The 17,774-nt window shown below is 37.3% G+C and overlaps 1 protein-coding gene across 2 annotated transcripts in view; it reads right to left on the bottom strand.

Moving 5' to 3' along the window:
- The window catches only part of SOX5 (SRY-box transcription factor 5), a 401,370-nt gene that overhangs the window by 282,122 nt on the left and 101,474 nt on the right, over positions 1-17,774 (bottom strand). The gene's annotated exons all lie outside the window — the stretch shown is intronic.

Genomic DNA, 17,774 nt, shown 5'->3' with positions numbered 1-17,774 from the left:
AAAGGGAACCCTCCTTCACTGTTGGGAATGTTGGTGCAGCCACTGTGGAAAACAGTATGGAGGTTCCTCAGAAAACTAAAAATAGAATTACCATCGGATCCAGCAATCTCACCCCTGGGCATACATCCAGACAAAACTATAATTCAAAAAGATACATGCACCTCTATGTTCAAAGCAGCACTATTCACAATAGCCAAGACATGGAAACAACCCAAATGTCCATCAACAGATGAATGGATAAAGCAGATGTGGTACGTATATACAATGGAATACTACTCAGCTATAAAAAGGAATGAAATTGGGTCATTTGTATAGATGTGGATGGACCTAGAGTCTGTCATACAGAGTGAAGTAAGCCAGAAAGAGAAAGACAAATACCATATGATATCACTTATGTGTGGAATCTAAAATGTAACACAAATGAACCTATCTATGAAACAGAAACAGAATAAGGGACATAGAGAATAGACTGGGGTTGCCAAGGAGGAGGGGTGTGGAAGAGGAATGGATTTGGAGCTTGGGAGTAGCAGATGCAAACTGGTATATATAGAATGGATAAAGAACAAGGTCCTACTGTATAGCACAGGGAACTATATTCAATATCCTGTGATAAACCATAATGGAAAAGAATATGAAAAAGAATGCATATATCTGTATAACTGAACCACTTTGCTGTACAGCAGAAATTAACACAGCACTGTAAATCAACTCTACTTCAATAAAAAATAAATAAAATTTAAAAAATAAAATTGAGGTTATAGGGCTTCCCTGGTGGTGCAGTGGTTGAGAGTCCGCCTGCCGATGCAGGGGACACGGGTTCGTGCCCCGGTCCGGGAAGATCCCACATGCCGCGGAGCGGCTGGGCCCGTGAGCCATGGCCGCTGAACCTGCGCGTCCGGAGCCTGTGCTCCGCAACGGGAGAGGCCACAACAGTGAGAGTCCCGCGTATCGCAAAAAAAAAAAAAAAAAGGAAAAGAAAAAAAAATTGAGGCTATAATTACAGAGTAAACTACCTTTTGGCTAAGCATTTAAATTTTGAGAATGGATCAGTACATGAATCAGGAACTTATAAAGCTAAGTGTATTTTAGCTCTCTGGACAAGGTTTAGGTTATGCACCCATTATTCTTACCATGATTTTGGCTCAACTTTCCAAATACCATTCTGCTAAAACAAGAATTCAAAGATAATATCCTCTACTATTTTAGTGAATAAAGGCTAAAGATGGATAAAGGGGAAATAATACGTTATATGTATAGGCTTATTAGCTTGAGAACCTAGGGGGGAAGCAATTAGAATATCTCCTTAGGGTTGTAAATTTTTCCCAGAAAGCTGTGGATAAGCAGAAATCAATAACCTGAAAATATCCAGAAAAGATGAGATGATGAGAAAAACAACATTAAAAGAAGTTATGTCATAGTTGGCTTCCCTGGTGGCGCAGTGGTTAAGAATCCACTAGCCAACGCAGGGGACACGGGTTCGAGCCCCGGTCCGGGAAGATCCCACATGCGGCGGAGCAACAAAGCCCATGCGCCACAACTACTAAGCCTGCACTCTAGAGCCTGCGAGCCACAACTACTGAAGTCCGTGCACCTAGAGCCCGTGCTCCACAAGGGAAGCCACCGCAATGAGAAGCCCACGCACCGCAACGAAGAGTAGCCCCCGCTCACCGCAACTAGAGGAAGCCTGCGTACAGCAGCAAAGACCCAATGAAGCCAAAAATACTAAATAAATAATTTTTTTTAAAAGAAGTTATGTCATAGAGAGAGAGATCCAGTGAATACTGTAACAGCTTTCTGCTCCAGCATATAAACAGGATTGGCTAAAGCAGTCACAATAGCCACATGACCTCCACAGGTGACATAAACAAAGATATGTCCATCAATATGTAAATATTAACTCAATTTAGAGGATAAATAATTATAGGCACTAATTATATGCTCACATTTGGTGTAAGGCCACCCCCTCTACTTACAGAGCCTCCAGTACCTCCTCACTCACAGTGCCTTTCACCATGAAGTCACATGGTTTGTTTCCCCAAAAAAACCATGAGCAAATTAAGGACAGGAACTGTGTCTTTGATCTCTGTCCTCATTTACCTATAAAATAACTAGCATATAATAGAACCTCAATAAGTGTTTTCTGTCAGAATGAGAGAAAAGAGTGAATAGGAGAGCAAACAGAAAACAAAGGGATTACAGAGAAAGGAGGTATTGACTCTCTCGGGCATCAAGAGAGACTTTACACAGGATGTTAGCAGGAGTCCAAAGGTAATGAAAAAATAAAACAAAACAGAATGGGAGGTTCTGTTCTGTACTGAGATCCTTATCTGTGTATTTTCTTTTTGTCAAAATTTGTTCTAGGCCAAAATTTTTTAGTTTAGAGATTGAGTGAGATAAGTGCTCCTAAAATCTAATTATAACTTATTATATTTATTGTATGTGTGTGTGTGTGTGTGTGTGTGTGTGTGTGTGTATTCTTTAATTCTAGGGAAATTTTGGAGATCTAACAGAGTTGGCAAGATTTTTTTCCTGTGTATGTGAGCATAGATGTAGATAAAAATAACTGACAGTGATAGAGATTTAATATTTCTTTAATGCTGTCTTCAAAAGCAATTATTAGACATTATTTCATAAGGGTTCACATTGTTTGAAATTTAGATAAACCATTTCAAAAGGCACTGTTTCCCTATTTAATGGAATATACTTTGAAACTTGCAAATATTCTTAATTTGAATATCTTAAATTTAGAAAACAAAAGAAAAATTCATGGAGAGAAAAAACAAGGACTCTCAGGTTTACTATGCTTTTGACTTAATATTCTCTATTAACCCCCAATTACAATATTCTTTAAGTGAAAAAGATGTGCTAAAAAAATACACAACTTCAATTTATCTTCAGCTCTTTTGGTTCCTTCTTAATGATGCCCATGAGCTGAAAGGAGAAAAGACTAAATAAGCACAACAGCGAGGTGGCCATCCTCCGTCTGGCAACTCAGGACAAGCAGAGCTAAACTAAAGCGCTGAGGCGGCAAAACCAGCACACGTCTAATTCTGGTCCATTTGACTCTGCCACTGGACATGACTTCTGCCGGGAGTCTGGAGTGCTGTCCTGTATGTGAAGGCTGAGAACCGACCTCTCCTATTCACAGGGTACTGCTCTCAACATTGCTACCTCCCTGTTTAGGTGTTTTCCTTCCCTGAAACATGGCATCTCGACAGAGGTGAAAAATACTAACAGTGCCGGAGCAAAGACCGAACCAGAAACATTAGGGTTAAAAAACAGAGATAGAAAACAAAACTCCAAAGGGAGAAGGGTGCATTTTGTTCATTTCTACCACTTTCTGCTTCCAAGTCTTCCATTTGACTAATGTCACATGATGGTGTATAAACTTTTCATGCAAATTTCTACAAAGCATAACTTCTCAGAAAAGAAAGGCCTATGAAACAGAGATTTAATTCATCTTGAAACAGCAAATCATTTCTTATCTATTAACGCACAAAATACCAGCCTAGAAGCACTGTCCTGTTATAATAAACAGACGTCTTCAATTATGACATATGCTCTCCCAGCTACTGATCTCTCCCGTAATTATACTATGCAATGAGCACGGCACTGATATAATATTAATATGTAGGGAGGAGAGAACTTAAACACAAATTAAATCAAGGCTCAATATTTCAGCGAAACTTATATAAGGACTGAGAACAAATGGTCTGTTTCTTAGAAGGAAGTAAAAAGATGATTTTATAATATCTCATTTTCTACTTCTAATTAAGAAGTTTAGAAATGAAATCGGTCTTAGACTTCTAGCCTCTTAACTGTCCATTTCAAACAAATTAGATAAAACTGTTTATGTTTCATAATCACCTGTACTTGTCATATTAACAGCAATAACAATCTTCAAAAAAACATTTTATATAGACAGGTTGCAAAGAAAAGAGAACGGCAAATAGAAAACATTTTTCTACAGACAAAAGGATAAAGTTCAAGAAAAGGTTCCTCTCACCGGTTTGCAGAACTGTCAAACAACTTATCTTGACCAAGAATAGCACACAGTAAACACACCAAACAAAAGAAATGATGAAAGATGTATTTACTTGTTCAGGGCTTTTATTTTTCTTTCTATTTCATATACACCCACTGAACAGTCTGCATTGTGTTAATAAATAACCAGTAGCAACCTAAGTGAACAGAGGAGGGGTTTCTATGATGCTGTCAGGTACCAGACAGTTGCTTGGCACTGCTGATACGGCGCTCTACACGTGAGTTGTATGACCACATATAAAAGAGAGCATATAGGTTAATGGATGGATCCTTTTACCTCTTAGATACAATGGGAGGAAAGGAAGAAAAGTTGTAAAAAAAACGGTTAGCTTTATGAAATTGTCCAACTCTTTCAATTTGGAAAGGAACAAATCAATTTTACGGACCATGTCCTGCCAGAGTAATCTTTTACCAGATAACTTGCTGTAGTTATTTGGAAATCTGCTAAACTGTAACTCCAAACTCTTCAACACTTAAGTGATTTTTCAAATTGTTTCCAATGTTGGCTCCATGCTTTATTCCATATATATGAATTCAAATTTGAAATATTCTGAAGAAAATTTTCTGTTTCTATTTTCTAAAATATGAAAAAATGTCCAAATAGTATGCATGAATTGGAACTAAAATCCATAAGCTCAGTGATCAGCGTGTTAAAAGTTTACCTCATTTATGACATTAAATACTCAAACAAGAAAGCTACTCTGTTTCGTCAGCCTGACACATTTTCAGTGTTTTGAGCTTAACTCCTCCTTAAAGTTTGTTTCCAAATGTTCCGTGACAGTCTTTCCAAAAGCCACGATCAAAGTCTAACATAAATGAAAATAAGCAAAAGCCAGAAAACATCAGAGGAAAAGTGAAATTACACACACACACACACACACACACACACGTGTGTGTGTATGTATATATATATATATATTTATTTATTTATTTATTAGTTATTGTCTCATAAATGGTTTCTACACGATACGTAGATGACCTGAAAAGATATATGAATAAAAGTCGGCTTTCAAATTCAGGGCATAAAGAAAGGGCATTAGCTCTGAATTCTACATAATATCTTCCCCTCTGTGTCAAACTCCGTCATCCAAAAGTGGGAGCACGGAGCACAATCTGGTATCCGAAGATTATCGACATGGAGGAAAGACTATCTTAATCAACCCAAATGTCCAGGTCATATGCTCATCCTGTTCTACCCTAGCCTCACTGCTCCCTCACGATCTTGGCCATATTTTTCTTCAACATTAAGGGTGGTTAAGGAGGGCACACTGGGAGTCCTTGAGGTCTCAGAACTCTGGGAGCAGGTGACAAAGGAAACTCTGAGTGAGCTCTCCACCGACTCTAGTGCTGTCCGTGCCTTCCCCATAAGCAACTCCTATTAAAAAGGAAAGACCAAGCATCCACTAGAACAAAACCAAGCAGGCCCATTTAATTAGGGCATTTGCTTGATATCCACTTCTTCACGTGAAACACACAGACACATGGGCCTAGGAGGTCTGATTAATTTTAATACGCACAGTCGTGACAAGTGCCTCAGGGGTAACTGAGTGAAAAGCACACACGCGCGCAAACACACAAAATCCTCCAGCTAGTCGAGTCTGGCAAATCAGCTTCAGAAAAATGCTGTGTGTGTTCCCCAGATTAGAGTGTTAAGATTCAGCAAGGGCCTGAACCTTTAATATGAGGGAACAGAGGCCTCAGAAACAGGTGGCTGGCTTTTCACTCTTGAATAAGTGATAGCTCCAAAAGCTGTGGCACGTGAGCCGCAAGAAGGTCTGGCACCCTCCCCTAATGTCCGTGTCCAGCCTGGGTCAATGGGTGTTTTTTAAGTGCTCCCTGCATTGTAACTCAAAGTCTGGACCCGAGGGTTTTAGTTATGGACAAGGAAAACAGGGGTACCTCATTTATCTGAAAGGTTTAGGAAATATTAGAAACATCTGGGTGGAGACAAGTTTGCGATGATTTTTACAGTCCTGTTGGTAGATAAACTCACGTATAAGCAGGAATCAAATAGTACCCTTCTTGTGTAACAAATGGCCACCTGAAAAAAGAAGCCCGCCTTGATCGTTCACAGAAGGATGAGCACTAAGGACATAGTCTTAAATATGATTACATTTTATTAACAAAAGTACAAGTTCTAATTGAAAAGAAAAATGTAAGCTTTCTTGGCCGAATGGGATTCTTGTACAGACAGCCCTGGATCTCAGCTCAGGGACCTCCTACTCTGAAGAAGGTCCCCCAAAGGCAACCCCTGAGCCATTACAATCCAAGTCAGAAGGTCTTTGGAGAAAATATAAATTAATTTTCTGTAACACTTAATGAAATCAACAACATCAAGATAAACCGCTGTGACGGATTCCGCTTGAAACGAAGAGGAGGGTGAATACGTTTCACTCTAGTGTTGAAAGATTACAAGGCTTCAGACTCAGTGTACTCTGTGCTAAAGTTAAAACACTTATTCCTAAAGACATAGGTTCTACAGCATTTGAGGGTGTCTTCTTGTCATGACCTTTAAAAAAAACTCTTTTCTTTATCATCACTTTATGAGTGTCGATTTCCATACAGTGGTGCCTTGGAAAAGGGTGCCTGGAAGTTAGACTCCAGCAGGCTCAGCAAGAAGAGACATTTTCCAGTGACAGACTGCATAGACGAACACGTAGCCACAATGCATTAGGGGTAGCCTCCAACAGCGGTGGGAGTGTGAGGAACAAAACTGAAAAGGGCTCAACTGAAAAGTACCCTTGTTTGTCCTTCAGTGCAACAGCACTTACAAAACCTCTTCAACGTGTACTTTGTCAAAAGGACAGTGAGTAACTAAACAAAAGCAACTCAAACCTCTGCCAATTAAAGTATCTTTAGGCTTTTCCCCTGATCCGTTCCAGTTTTTATTTTTCCCACCTCATCAAATGTGGCTTTAAAATAAGAGTGAATTTCAAAGTGAATTTCAGTGTTCTTAATTTAACGGAATGCTTTGGGATTTTGAATTTAGGAAAGACAATCTCCATAATTTCCTTATAAAAATAATATTTAAAAAATTGGTAAAGTTAGGGGGTAATTTTGAATTTCAATTTCAACTTATCTGTTAATGTAATATGGTTCAGTTTAAATTCTAAAGGGCTGCTCAACAACAGACATTTAAAGTAAAAGAGCAGGCATTGTGATTTCTAACGTAAACTCAAACATCAAACACTCGGCGCCTGTAGGGATGTTCACAAGGCCAAATACCATGCACCAGGGGCCTGTCTTTTCCACAGAATAATTATATATAACGCCGTGGCACAGCACAGATGGAAATACACTGCTTATAATATCTACTTTAGGACCCCTAAAATACATCTTAAAACAAGGAGAAAAAGCTTTATGTCCATTTAGAGAATCTAATGGGTCTATATGTCAACACATTTGTAATAGAAATTAAAAGTCCATTAACACATAATTATTTGGGGGGGGGGAAACACAAGTAAAGTACCACAGAAGGTACAAGCAGCTAAATTGAGTAATTTTCAATAGATGTGACAGAAGCAAATATCAAAAAGATACATTACACAAGGATATTCATAACTATTTTTAAGTTTAAAGAGAGCATCATTCATGACCAAGAATTTACACTTTTTTGTTTCATACACGTACAGTTATAAACTTAAAAAGTGTCCAGCCCAATCCTAGAAATGGTATACATGGAGTTAAGAGGAAGTTTTTTGGCCTTTGCCGCTGAGAATTTGTAGTATACTGACTGCATGGTGTCAGGGTGATATCCACTGAACAATATTCCCTGCTGTATCTGCTGGAGAGAAAGAAACAGAAAGAGACAGAGAGACAGACAGTCAGGCAGGGACAGAGGCGGAGACAGACAGAGCGAGAGAGAAAATTGATGACAATAAAACTCTCAATATTTTCTTCACCCAGTGATGGTCTCCGGTCTGTAGGTGACTCTGAGGGTGAAGTCTTGAGATCTGTCACAATATATACTTTTCCAAACTCATTCCATTATTTTATTAGTTCTTACAAAAAGAGAACTTTTATGTGAAGTCTGTACTAAAAGCAATGAACTGTTTCATGCAAAGTAACACTGGGTGACTTTGGTAGTAATAGGTTATGCCTTTAGGGTCTTGTAATATAAAATTGTGAGCAAAGATTTTTTTGAAGAAGTTCAGGAAAAAGTCCCAATTGTGTAAATGATGACAAAGTCTAGTTCTAGTAGAAACAAAATTTCACAAATAAATGCAGTATCTCACACACAAGGGGTACACTCATCATGGTGTAACAATTTTGGAGGTGTGGGCATCACACTCTAAGAAGGAAGAACAGTGACAGATACAGATGCTAAATAAAACCAAGCATATGTGGGATCAGAAAGGAGGACTACACACATACCCACATGTACACACAAAAGGAATGAAAAGAAAAAAAATCAAAATAGGGGAGGAAAGGAAGAACAAATGAGAGAAAGCTAAAATCTTAGAAAATTATGAAATTTTTGGCTAAGGGAGCCTTCAATGATCTTTGTCTTCAGTACACATTCACATTTATTGTAGAAATAAGAAATCCACAAACCCAATGTTAAATTGCTTCTCCTAGTCTCATTGGTCACATTTTGTAATGTTATCCGTATCAATATAGAGAAATCTTCTTTCTTTTTGAAAAGTAATTCTTCAGGTACAAACTTGCCTAACCATATTTTATTTAGGGAAATTTATATAAATAAACTTCAAAACAACTAGCTATCCTAGGATTTTCATGAATGCTGGGTTTGTCATTTTTGTTGTGGATTACATATCCTAAATTTCCAGAATTTTGCAGGTCTGAACCAGAATTTTTCAGTACATGTAAGTATCCTGGGAAAGTAGCACTGGAGCCATATAATGTTTCTGGTATGCCTAAAGTAACAATGTTTCTAACCAGCCAAGATGTGGTAATGACAATAACTGGTACAATTCCAAGTTGGTTATAATTTATAAAGTACTTTCATGTGCATTACCTCATTTGTTTCCTTTAACAACCCTCTGAAGAAAGTAGGGCAGTTAGATTTGCCAACAGAGGACAGATATTTATTACATTAACACAATTACTACAGCAATTTAAAGGCAGGTAAATATAATGTCTTTTATAATATAAATTATAAGGTAGATGCTCAGTTTAATGCGAAGAAATCCTTATTTAAATTTAAAAGCTGCATTTCCCGCAAATGTGGCAAAACAGATACAATGACATTCCCAAATATTGCTAAATACTTGTAAGTTAATGCTTCAAAACTGATCAGAGACTAAACTATATTGATATATATCTTACACAGAGTAATCAGTGGCAGAACCAGGACTGCAACTCAAACCCTGACTCAGTGCAGTTACCCTTTTTCATCATGACTTGAATTGAAAGTCAGATAAGAACGACGAACTAGGTCTCAAAAAACGCACAAATATACGTATTTTCCCCATTCTGCATACAATTTCTAGGATTTATAAGCCCTCTGAAGGAACTCCTGAATCCTGAGTTTGGAAACTCTCCCCTTGAGGGAACATCTTAGAGTCCCTGAAAGACTGCAGGGAACAAGGAAGGAGCTGAGTCAGTTACTTTTCTTTGACTCCAGGCCTCTGGAGATGAACTGTGGGGGGGCGGGGTGGGGTGGTGGAGTGACAGATCCAACTGTAGCCTGCTAGCATCTTGAGCTCATCGTAAGAAATAATAACTCTCTCTCTCGTGCCAGCTCTGACCTAGAAAAGAGTGCTGGTCTCCATTATGATGAAACACTATTAAAGAACCATTTACAGCATCGAATTCTGGAAAATTATTCACAGATCAATTCACTTTTTACTTTGCCCATAGCAGTGGGGGGAAATTGTAATCTGTGGCCACAAATTCATAGATAATGCCAATATATTAGCAATACTACAGTTATTTCAAAGATTAGTGTGACCATAAAATATATAAAGTTTTTGTTACGTGTGTATTTTAGTTTTGTATCCTGGATCTTAATACCTAGCCTTGTGACCCGGGACAATACTTTAACCTCTAAGTCACAGGAAGAATTTAAAGTAATGATCTCAAAGATTCAATAATGACAAGAAGGATGGAGAGGCCAAGATGAATGAGATAAACAGGTAGGGAGGTTAACTGAGTAGGACATGAAGAAAAGAGGGCAGTAAAAACAGAAGGCGGGGACTTCCCTGGTGGCCCAGCGGTTGGGAAGCTACCTGCCAATGCAGGGGACAAGGGTTCGATCCCTGTTCCGGGAGGATCCCACATGCCTCGGAGCAACTAAGCCCATGGGCCACGACTGCTGAGCCTGCGCTGTAGAGCCTGTGAGCCACAACTACTGAGCCCGTGTGCTGCAACTACTGAAGCCCGCGTGCCTAGAGCCCATGCTCCACAACAAGAGAAGCCACTGCAATGAGAAGCCCTCACACCACAACAAAGAGTAGCCTCAGCTTGCCACAACTAGAGAAAGCCCGTGAGCAGTAACGAGGAGCCAATGCAGCCAAAAATAAATAAATAAATAAATTTTTTAAAAAAAACAGGTGAGCAATGAAATCTACTCAATTTTTAGGGGAGTGTTATCAAAGGCTAAAAATGTCAATTAGTGGGTGGACCGTCATCCACAGGTAACACAATCACCTATTATGCACCAAGTTCATTATTAGGAAGCGGAGAGGCACAGATAATCAAACCAAGAACTCATTTCAACGTTCACATACTTACAGCTGTGGAAGACAGCAGGTAAATAGACAATGATGGTAATGTGGTCAGAACTAACAGGGATGAGTTATGTTAGCAGTGTAGACCAAACCAAATTCTGACAAAGGTGTTCAGAGAAGGCGTTGAGTCTTGAAAGGTGCATATAAATTCATTAGGTGGATAAGACAGGGTATGATATTTAAGGCAGAGGAAACTGCATATGAAAAGACAGTAGTATTAAAAATACAGAGTGTTGAGAGAACTGCATGCAGTTTCTTTAATAAAGACAGCATGAGAACATGTACCTTAGAGAATGGTGGAAAGTAAGGTTAAGGGGATTAAAGGGTCGGGTCTTGTGTTCAATGCCAAGTAGCTTTGTGGAGGAAAAGAAGTTCATTCTAATTCTAGTTCCTCCATGTGACAAGAACATGAACAAGTTACTAAAACTTGATTTTTAATTTTTAAGGTAAGAAATAATACCAGCTTCGGAGTTTCTGAGCATTGAATGAGGTAGCTCACATAACATCGGGCAGAAGCGTCGTGTAGTTATTAAGGTCTTTCCTCTCGTTTTCCCAAGACAGCAGGGTAACACTGAAGCAGTATAAACGTCCTTTCAACAAATATTTTAAATATTTAGTATGTGCACTATCCTCACCCTTAAGGCGTTTAATACAGGGGAAGAAACTTGACAAATAAGTGGACAGTCATAATACAGTTAAGTAACTAACAATGGAGGGAGGCAAGTAACAGTTCTTAAAAAGATGAAAAAGTTAATGCAGTGAGACTTGGAGAAACGAGGAACAGAATTACAGATAGAGGGGATGGGAATCAAGAAAAGGTGTTGTTTGTTGTGTTTCTAGGAGGAAGAGATATAAATAAGCTGAAAAGGCCATTCCAAAGAGACATAGGAGTACTATAGACATTAATATAGAAAAGTTAAAATATGAAGCCTGTTATAATCTTGTATCTAAAAGGATTCTATTTTAAATGAGATATATAAAGTTCTCATCAAGGTAAAAATTACCTGCACCTGCACTGTTCTGAGCCTAAGGTTTGAATGAAAATCAAAGTCTGGATCTGACCCCTAAATTTAAAGGCTGATCTGTAGTTATAGACTACAGTCCCTAGCTACCTGGAACTTGAGAACACAGGACATTTGTGGATACCAATCTATCTTGGCTTTATTAGCTGAATTAAGATAGCTGGTTATCTTAGATTTGTTCAGATTTAATTTAATGATCAATGATATACTCTTTAAAACTAAGATGGGGTGATGACATTATTTCTAAAAAAATCAAGACAGAGAGAGTAAAGAATACCAGAAGGTATGATGTAACTGAATTGGAGAAAAAAGGCACCTGGACCTGTAGGATGTGCACTGGATTCTCATTCTAGCTTTAACACTAACTTGCTGTGTGAGCTCAAGCACATCTCTACCTCAGTTCTCTCTCTCTCTCTAAATGAGGAGAGAGGGCTAAAATGTGTCTACATTTCATTCCAATTCCGAATTTTTATTATGCCAAACTAATTTGCTCCCAGACATTCTTCTAAAACAAGTTTTTCTTAAGATATCTTCCAAGGCATTTTTTTTTTAACACTTTAAAATCAAACAGTTTAAACTGAGCTGATTTTCAATTAAAGCTTTCTGGAAATTTGATCACCATTGAGGAATCTGAAATTTACTTTAGCAGAAAATTATGGAATACTACTTTCTTATTCAATATTTCATAGGAATTTAGGGACACATGTGTTAATGTGTTAATATTAAACTATTACTGGCAAAATTCCTAATTAGAAAAAACAGTGTAAGTAGTGGTTAAGGGCATGAATTTTAGTTTAAGGTTGACTTCAGTTTGAATGATGACCCGACAGTCACCCTGTGACATATTTAATCACCAGTTTCCTCATCTGAAAATGGAGATAATAAGAAACAGAATATTTAGTTCATGTGTACGGCATTTCCTGAAACTGGAATAGCTATACAAAATAGCCCTGGTTATGAGGTTTATGTAAAGATTAAATAAACTATTTCATATAAAGTACTTAACACTATCATTAACACATGATATGCACTTAATATATGCAACCAATCGAATACATATCATTTATTCAAGGCCTTGATATAGGAATAATGTATCACATATTATGATATTAAAGCTCGTCATTCTTAACTCCTAAGTCTCATAGTTAAAAAAAACAACTGATAGAGCATAGTTACTACCAAATATAAAACATATGTTACAAAGGTCAGACATTTCAAACTGAAAATTCACTATGAACTCTGGCAGGTTCCACATCAGTTAAAGTGTCACTGGACAAATGAGAATCTTCAGCACCAGAACTTTTAAAGTAATGACAGACAAAAATTCTGATGGAGGAAAAAGATACAAACAAAAGTATATAAATATATTTTCTATTTATAACTTTTAAAATATTTTAATTAATTGCTTGAAAAGATAAGCTAGCTCGAATAAAAGAGCCATTTTTTCTTCGGCCCATATGCAAATCTTATCTTCTTTCTAACCATTTTACCTCGGTGGCCTCCTTTTGTACGACACACCATTCTCTTCTAACTTCTGAATTTCTGCTAGTTTGCTGTTGGCAGGGATAAGGTCGGAAATAATACGGACCTTCTATTGAAATCTGCATTCCCCCCCCAATGAGAGGAAGCAAAGGCATGAATATGGCACCCTCATAATGATTTAGCTGGGGCTTAATGAAATTTTCATCACAACCTGCTGTTCATTTTAATGGCCTTTGAAAAACAATGGAAAACATAGCTTGAGGGAAGGAAAGATTTTTCCATAGCAGATATCTGCCAGCTTAACATTTAGGTCCATTCACTCTCTCCCTACTCTCCTCATCCCCATATTACTGCCCTCATCACAGACTATAACACTGTTTTGTACTTTTTCATTAAATTTATTCCTAGGTATTTTATTCTTTTGATGTTATAGTACATCACAGAACTACAGATCATTTGTTTGTACTGTATGTAATGTCACTGTCCTGATGCTTGGCTAATGTCAGGCTTTGGTGTCCATTCTCATGTCTAACCATACCCTTTAATTAGTGGAGTTTTTAATCAGTTTGAGTAATGACCCCAACAGTCACCCTGTGACATATTCAACATCAGTTTCCTCATCTGAAAATAGAGATAATAAGAATCAGAATATTTAGAATGTAACTTCCCACTTGCTGTGGAGCCTTTCACATATCTTCCTAGATATATTTCTCCCTTTTTCTCTTTTTGCAGTTAAAAAAAAAATAGAAAGAAATTTCCTTTAACACTCTATTCCTTTTCTATGATACAATTTTCTGCCGTGTTATTATTTTTTTCTTGGTGATTAAGATCATCACTTTACTCAGATACATAAATTGCTCCTGGCTAATACTCCCAATAGTTGCAGTTACTAAATATTCTTACAAGAGCAAATTTCTTCATCAATAAAAGTGAGTCTAATTTCTCCAAAGAAGACATACAGATGGCCAATAGGCACATGAGAAGATGCTCAACATCACTAATATTAGAGAAATGTAAATCAAAACTACCATGAGGTACCACCTCACACCAATCAGAATGGCCATAATTAGAAAGTCTACAAATAATAAATGCTATAGAGGGTGTGGAGAAAAGGGAACCCTCCATTGGTGGGAATGTGAGTTGGTGCAGCCACTATGGAAAACAGTATGGAGGTTCCTCAAAAAACTAAAAATAGAGTTGCCGTATGGTCCAGCAATCCCACTCCTGTGCATATATCCGGAGAAAATTCTAATTTGAAAAGATATATGCACCTCAATGTTCACAGCAGTGCTATTTAAAATAGCCAAGACATGGAAGCAACCTAAACGTCCACTGACAGACGAATGGATAAAGAAGATGGGGTATAGACATACATACAATGGAATACTACTCAGCTATAGACAAGAATGAAATAATGCCATTTGCAGCAACATGTATGGATCTAGAGATTATCACACTTAGTGAAGTCAGTCAGAAAGAGAAAGACAAATACCATAGGACATCACTTATATGTGGAATCTATAAAATGACACAAATGAACTTATTTGCAAAAGAGAAACAGACTCACAGATACAGAAAACAAACTCACCAAAGGGGAAAGGGGGTGGGAGAGGGGTAATTAGGAGTTTGGGATTATCAGATACAAACTAGTGTACATAAAATAGATAAACAGCAAGGTCTTACTGTGTAGCGCAGGGAGCTATATTCAATATCCTGTGATAAACCATCATGGAAAAGAATATTATAAATAAGCATAACTGAATCCCTTTGCTATACACCAGAAACTAACACATTGTAAATCACCTATACTTCAATTGTAAGTAAGTAAATAAATAAATAACTGTGAGTCTACTTACATTTCTGTGTACTCAAAGCATGTCTAGGAATCTTGTGTACGTAAACATAACACCATCTTAGTTGTTTTGTATTCATACAAAAACTACCTTTCTGGGACTCGGGCTTCTAGATGCTTGGCATGTTCAACCTATATGCCAGTCTTCCATAAAGACTATCTCTGTATTTTCTCAATACCTTTGTATTATTCAATAACAAGTCACTCTTGAGCTGAGCTTTTAATATATTTGTAGGAAGGAAAGTACAAAAAAAAGAGCTGTGGGAAATACAATAATGAAAACAGTCTAATGTCCACATACATAACGATATTTCTTTGTGTCAACTCTTTCTGCCATGGATGCTCTATCTCTGTTCTTTTGCCTGTGTAGCTAATTTTCTCCTAATTCCCAGTACCTCTGAATGTTTCCTGCTAAGCAACTTGGCAAGCACTGTCTCCTGCCCTTTTTCCTGTTAGGAATTATTCGTTTGGCTTCAGCCTGTCATATATTTCCTAATTAAGAGTCTGTGCACCCACTTGGAAGGAAGCTCACATGAAACGCTGAGGGAATACCAAGGTCCTAAAAGAAATGACACCTCAGTAGCAAAGAGCACACTTCATATCCAGATCTTGCTTTCTAACACCATTCTCCAATAAAAGGAACCAGGGCTTCTTAGAGAAATGGTTTATTCTAGGACTGGGAGAAGGAAAGATACAAGATGAATCCGCAGTATCTCATAGTACCAGAAAGTAAACAAGTGTCCAAAAACAAGAAAAAACCCACCATCACAGTGGTACGTCAAAGTGACAATAGAAGGAGCCTCCAATGAACAAAACTGGAACAATGTGACTAACAAAATAAAAAGTTGTATTATAACTCAAAGTATAAAATAAACATCCATGAGTTCATACTGATATAAATAAGTGATTGAATAAGTAAATGACAGAGAAGAGATAAATCTCCAATAAAGAATAAATACAAATAAATTTCTCGATGATTCACTGTGAAGGATGGGGATCAAGGTCCCCTACTCCTTAAATGTGGGTTGTACACAGCACCTTCCTTCCACAGAGTAAGGTACAGAAAGGGGGCAGGGGGGCTTTACAGTGGAGAAACCCGACAAACACTGTTATCAGCCAGGTGATCAAGGTCAACACCAACATTCATAAATCACATCGTAAGTATGTACTTTTGATGTGATGTGACAAGAATGGTACTTGGTTTCTGTGGTCTTTCTACCCAAACTCACAGTCCCAGTTTAATTATGAGAAAACCACCAGACAAATTCTAATAGAGTGGCATTCTACAATATATCTGAACAGTATTCCTCAAAATTTTCAAGGTTATCAAAAACAAGAACAGGCTGAGAAACTGTTGCAGCCAAAAGGAGCCCAAGGAGACATGAGAACTAAATAGCTAAATGTAATCTGTTATGTGATGGCATCCTAGAAGAGAAAAAGCACACGGTGAAAACTAAAGAAATCTGAATAAACTATGGACTTTAGTTAATAATGCTGTATCACAACATAAAAGATGCAAAATAATTTTAAATGCAGAAAGTTAATCATGCAAAATGAATAGCATATACAAAAATAAAGAAAAAGAAAACTATCATAAAGATGTTATACCAGAAAGCTATGATTCTGGGTGATTTTTATCATCTTCCTTTTAATTTTTCTGTTTTTTAAACAACTCTTATAGTAAGAAAATACTATTTTTACTATCAGAAAAAAATGCAGCACATTAAAAGAAAAAGGTTGTGTGGGTCCTCCTCAAAACTCCATTTTTATCTCCATGAAGATTAGAGCCAAAAAGTCTTTGGCTGACTAGATTATTTCCAAAATCCCTTCCAACTGTAAGATCATGTGAATTACATAAATATTAACTAAAATCCATGTCCCAGCTATGCATCTGGTAGAGACCCAGAAATATTTAATTACCACATGACTCCAAATACTGGTTAACATACATTTTGCGCCAGATATAATTTACCAGTGTCCTAACAACATTTAAAAATAGTGTTAAATAGTATAAATGCAGTATATTTTTGGTGTAAAGCATGTCTTTTTATGTCACTGTTTTATGTTTGTTTGTTTTACTTTTCCATCTGACTCTGAAATAAATAGGAGGCATGTTCTTGTGTGCAACGTGGCATCCGTGTTTAGGATGGACAGAGGTTTTAAACAGGAGTTAGTAAATATCCGTAATGTAAAGGATGACTATCATTTATTCATAAACTATACAGTTTGCATCAATCGTTTTACTAGTTTGTTTGCTTTCATTTTAAGATGAGTCCATGAGCATTATCACCTGTAGGAGACTATCTGTAACTATTAAAGAGATTTAGAAAATGAAATCTTAAAATAAAGGCATCCTGGAAGTTGAAAAACTGGGAACCTCAGCTGAGCTAACAGTAAGAGAATCACTACTTTTCAAATACACAATAGTTCTAACCATACTAATTTTAGACTATACAAAAAATAGACCAAATTGTCTAGGCAGTCTAAGATGCATTAATGTATAAAGGTTATAAAATGTAACAAAGTTGTAAAATGGCCCTGGTGGGGAAGCACAAACTAGACTGCACATATCTCGCAGGTAGGCGGTGACTGTCCTGGGCTCTTCTGCCACTTTGTATTCTTGAACCTTAAGTTTTACTCAACCACAACTTACTCGTGTGAAAATAAGGAAGACATCATAAC

Source organism: Phocoena sinus, chromosome 10, assembly GCF_008692025.1.
Source record: "Phocoena sinus isolate mPhoSin1 chromosome 10, mPhoSin1.pri, whole genome shotgun sequence".
NCBI classification, from domain to species: Eukaryota; Metazoa; Chordata; class Mammalia; order Artiodactyla; family Phocoenidae; genus Phocoena; species Phocoena sinus.
Note: the sequence above shows the minus strand (reverse complement) of the source record. Positions and strands in the feature narration are given on the sequence as shown.